The following is a 5,625-nucleotide window of genomic DNA, read 5'->3' as shown; positions in this document are numbered from 1 at the left end:
CCACTCTCTTATCAGATTGCCGACGAGCTTCTATCTCCATTTGAAGCCTTGTTGATGTGTACTTTCTAGCTCCAGGCATTTCCAAATCTACTGGACTTGGCCCCAAACCCACAACATGAACATATCCATTCTTCTCTGCCCCACAAACATAGGAATAAGCATCACCTTCCTGGATACTCTTGTCTCTCAGTACAGGATTATCTCTAATTGCATCTTGAAGTGCATTCTGTAGCAAGCAAAAATAGATTTGCAACTCCTTTAGGTTATTGCAGCAAGCAAAAATAGATTCTGCATCTTGAAGTACAGGTTTATCACACTTACAATTGTTGTTGCAACTCCTTTATGAGCTACTCCATTCTTGTGTGTGTGAGTTTTGATAAACAATTCATCTCTACGAGGGGGACGCCCTAGCTCCTCACCCTAAACCATATATATGTTATTGTAGTTATAGGATACGAAGAAAAGGGAAAACAAACTAAAAATAGATGTTGCATACCATTTCAGTATCAACACTTGCATGACTCTTACTCCCAGTTGTATGGATTTGGGTCAACTTTGAACGGTTTGCTTTCCCCCTCAAAGAACGGGCCTACCAAATTATTTCATGTTTATAATTCTGTGCCACATACATTATGAAAATAAGCGAGTAATTTGTAACTTATAGCTGCCTCCGGAGACCTCCAATGATTAACTAGCCACTTCCAGTCATCCATATGAACTCTGTCATCGCATAGAGCAAACAGTTCATCATCTTCCATGTCATCATCATACACCTTTTTCAATTCTGCTTTAAACTCCTTCCACTTCATAGCTGCTGTCTTCATAAACCAATTGAAGACACAGTTGTCTACTTGCCAATATAGCTGTACAACACACAAATAATAAGTTAGGACTCAATCACATGACTGCAGTAGGTAGATTTGCAACCAATTTCACTACCTATGCATCTGTCCAAACCTTATACTTTTTGCGTGGATAGACCTTCCTCCAATCATCATGTGCAATTGGGAAACCCTTTGTTCTCACAAGTGTTCCAATGAAGTTAGCAAATCTAGTGCCTGATGGTCCGCAAGGTTGACCACACGCATTGACTTCCAATTGTAGTTTAGGCTTATTTTGCCTTGCATAGATATCAGTCTTTGTAGTAGGTCCTCGAACATTTTTTTGGGCTGTTCGGGAACATCTAGAAAACAAATACAGCATAGTACACTCAACTTAGGTATGCATGATGCATTGCATTATTAGTTGTCACAACATAAAGATGAATACCTTCATTAAGTTGATTCTCAGGATGTTCATTCATAGCTTGCATATCAACATGTGCATCACTTATTCTAGAGCTAGATTGTAAGTTACGTCCAGTTGCCTCAACAGGAGTTTGGGTCTACATTTGGGGACACAATTAGTTCAGATTTCCATAGACACTTCACAGAATTCTTTGAGAACATATATTTCAGATTCATGGGAATACATACCTTTTTATTTTTGTTTGTTTGATGCATTGAGCTAAGTTGTTGTGCAGTAGCTTGAATATTCAGTTCTTGCATTTTCTACACCCTTGGCCTGATGTTTTCATTCCTTTCAGATTCATAAACATTTGGCTCCATGCCATTTTCATAATCAGTTGGCTCCACGGATTTTCTTTTTCCCCTTGCTTTTGACATTGTTTATCCTGAAAAAAAAACGAAAATGAATTAGTACACAATTCTCATAAAATAGTAGTTCAAGTATGTAAGCAATCAACAATTAGTTCAGACCAACAAAGCAATTATGTCAAAGAAAATTCTGCATAGCACCAGCAACAATTGATGGTGTTTGAGACTTACTTCCTCTTTCTTTCAGCAACAATGACCCCATCTATATTAGTCCTTACATGTACAACATCTCCAAAAAGACCACTGAGATCAACATTTGCATCCAAATCAGACATTGGGTTAAATATTTCATTTTCAACCGCCATATCATAAAGATCGCGTGGTTTTGACTGGGCAACAGCATACCAATCTGATTCAGGACCTTCCTTAACATAGTAAACCTGTACAGCTTGTGATGCCAAGATAAAAGGTTCATCTAACATATTTTCTCCAGTATTGAAAAAATGCTTTAAATTAACACTTGTAACCCCAAATTGATCTTTTTTTACCCATTTATCTTGAATGCGATTGTCCACCCAATCACATTTAAACAAAACTATGTTTCCTTTGTTGTGATAGTTTAACTCAATGATTTCTTTGATGATGCCATAGTATATCTTGTTTCTCATAACTAGGTCCACATTGTTTCCATTTTCAAAGCAAGAGGTCTGGGCAACCAAAGCTACTCCACTGCCTTGAACTGGTCTACCCTCATCATAGGAGAACGTATGGAATTTAAATCCATTAATTGCATAGCTATTGTATGTTGTTGCAATCATGAAAGGTTCATTTGCCAAAATATGTATCTCTTCTGGTACTTCTACACCACTTTCAACTAACCCTTCCACCTGTAAATATCACATTATGTCTAGTTAATTTAACTGTATTAGATTTGAATAGAACATGTTAATCACGCCTTTACTTACATGCTTTCTAAACCAATCATGAAACGTCTCATGATGGATACGAGTCATTTGTCGCTGATTGTGGTGACCAATCGAGGAAAGGTACTCCACATGTTTGCTACAAAGGTGTGGTACCCATTGAGAAATTTATAGATAAGAACACGAGAAATGCAATGTGCCAAGTTGTATGGATTGCTTACTTCAAGTATGGTTCTATCTTATCATAGTTGAACAATACATATCTATGTGCTTGAACCCAAGTCTTGTATTCTATGGATACAGTGCACTTGCCACTCAAAGCTTGCCCTGTGCTTTGGAAGAATGGTGTAGTACAAATTTCATAGTCCATACTTTCACCATTTCCTACTTGTCCAGTCTCATAGCCTTTCAAAAATTTGGAGCAGAAAGTAAGACTCTCATCAAATTTGTAGGCCTCACAAATTGATCCCTCTGGATGACTTCTAGTATGAACAGAGCCCTTCAACTTCATCAAATACCTATGAAGTAACAGTTTTAGAGTGGAATCTAACTACAAATATGTTCAATAGCAATTGAAAATAGTTTGGTACCTCTCTACTGCCCACATGCTATGATAGTGTACAGGACCAGCAAGTCTTGCTTGAGCAGGCAGATGACCATCAAATGAACCATGATATCAAAAAAAGAAGGCAGAAATATAGTCTCAAGGACACTTAGTGTCTCAGCTATTTCAGCCTCTAGTTTTTGCATATCACTGATACAAATAGTGGGTGAGTAGATCTTCTTGAAGAAATTGCTCACACGAATTAGTGCTGCACTTACTCTTTCTGGCAGTATATTTCGAACAGCAATGGGAAGTAAGTGCTGCAACAATATGTGGTTGTCATGGCTCTTCAATCCAATTATCTTCTTCTCCTTAACTTGCACATTACGACACATATCAGATGCATAACCGTCTGGAAACTTCACATCCTTCAATACTTCGCAAAATGCTTCCCTATCATCAGGACTCATTGTAAACTGTGCTAGAGGTAAATAAAAGTTATCTTCTACACTAACAGGATGAAGATCACTTCTAATGCCAAGTTTCTAGATGTCCAAGTGAGCATTTAAGTTATCCTTGGATTTTCCATCGGTGTCCAAAATTGTGTCAATAATATTCTGACACACGTTCTTTTCTATGTGCATAACATCAAAATTATGCCATAGAAGTAGGTCTTTCCAATATGGCAACTTAAACCAAATGGATTTTCTTTTCCAAACAGTTGGTGGCTCATTAACTTTCTTGCGTTTTCGCTTGGATGGCTCCTCTGTAGTTGGATTGCACTGACGCTTGGCTAGCTTCTTGGTTACTGGGTCCTTTCCGAAGGTTGTGCATATATTGGCTGTTAGCTCCAATATTTCCTCTCCACTAAGAGGTCTAGGTGCTGGCCTAAGTTCTGTGGTACCATCAAACCAAAACTTGTGTTCGACATCTAAGAATCTATGATGGCCCATGTAGACACACTTGCCTCCCTTTTTTAGTTGGAAAGAACATGTATCTAAGTGGCATTCAGGACATGCAACTTTGCCAGAAGTGACACATGCCACCAAATAACCTAGACCTAGAAAATCAGATATGGTGCAAACTATGGCAGCACGTAGTTGGAAGGGTTCACGCTTAGAAGCATCATATGTTCTTACACCATGAACAAACATTTCTACCATATCATCAACCAGCGGCTCAAGAAAGACATCCATATCACCACAAGGTGCCTTAGGTCCAGGGATCAACAAGGATAGGATGAAATTTGATTGCTTCATACACTTCCAAGGTGGAAGGTTGTATGGGATCAAAATAACAGACCAAATGCTATAAGTTGATTTCATGGTCCTAAAAGGATTAAAGCCATCGCTAGCTACAGCTAGTCTAAGATTTCGACTCTCTGATGAAAATACTAGATGCTTAGAGTCAAAATCTTTCCAGAAAGGAGCATTAGCAAGATGCCTCAACAAACCATCTTGTGTGCGTCCTTCATCGTGCCACCTTGTGTCACTTGCTATTTTTGAGCACATAAAATACCATTGCAGCCTTTTCTTTATAGGGAAGTAACGTAGAACTTTCCTAGGAACCCTATGCACATGTTTTCCACTAGGACTACTGTTTTCTGATTTCCATCTTGAAGTATCACATTTTGGACATACATCTTTCTTCGCATGCTCCTTCCAAAACAGTATGCAATCATTTTCACATGCATGAATTTTCACGTAACCAAGTCCTACACCTTTTTCCATTTTTTAGCAGCATTAAAGTTTTTAGGAAGTGATGACTCTTCAGGTAAGACATCCTTAAGTAACTCTAATAGCATGTCGAAGCTTTTGTTACTCCATCGCCCAACGAATTTGATATGTAGTAATCTTACAATGAAACGTAGCTTTGAGCACTTGCAACCTGGATATAGCTCCTTGCCAGCATCTTCTACCATTTTGTAAAAAGCTTCCATATCCTCATTGTGCTGCTTCGTGTTGTCTACTTCTAAGTCCCCCTGGACATCTAAACCCCTAGCTATGTCTTGAAGTAAACCAGAAATGTCATCCTCTTCATTTGGGTCCCCTACTTCTACCCTTTCATGTTGGCTTCTATTTGTGAAAAACTAGAACTAGGTTCACCATGATTCACCTATGTTATATACCCATCTGTAAATCCCTCACATATCAAGTGCTCAAGTACAATACTACGGACCCTCCAACAAGAGTTCTTGCATGCCTTGTAGGGACACAAAATCTGATTTCCTTTTGCTGAATTACTAAAGGCAAACTCTAAACAAATATCCACTCCTTCTCTATACACAAGGGTTTGCCTACAAATGATGATCAAGATATCAGACCAAACACCCTATGCATGCAGATTCTAGTATATGGTCATAGGTTTATTATGTACCTAGGCTGATCCATCCATGTTTTATCCATGACGCACCTTTTACAAAATGCAGTGTCAAAAGAGTGAAATATTACTCCCAAAATAAAAAATCATTCAGTTCAGATTGGGTTGTTCAATAAAAAAATAAAGATCATGCCAAACAATTGTCCAAATTAAATCAATTTCACCACACTTGATGCTAAAAAAT

The 5,625-nt window shown here is 38.2% G+C and overlaps 1 pseudogene; it reads right to left on the bottom strand.

Moving 5' to 3' along the window:
* Window positions 1-1,620: 1,620 nt before the first annotated feature.
* On the bottom strand, window positions 1,621-4,866 carry LOC136503932 (uncharacterized; annotated as a pseudogene).
* Between the last annotated feature and the right edge of the window lie 759 nt (window positions 4,867-5,625).

This window comes from Miscanthus floridulus, chromosome 14 (assembly GCF_019320115.1).
Source record: "Miscanthus floridulus cultivar M001 chromosome 14, ASM1932011v1, whole genome shotgun sequence".
In the NCBI taxonomy this organism is placed as follows: Eukaryota; Viridiplantae; Streptophyta; class Magnoliopsida; order Poales; family Poaceae; genus Miscanthus; species Miscanthus floridulus.
This window is presented reverse-complemented; position numbering and strand designations above follow the sequence as displayed.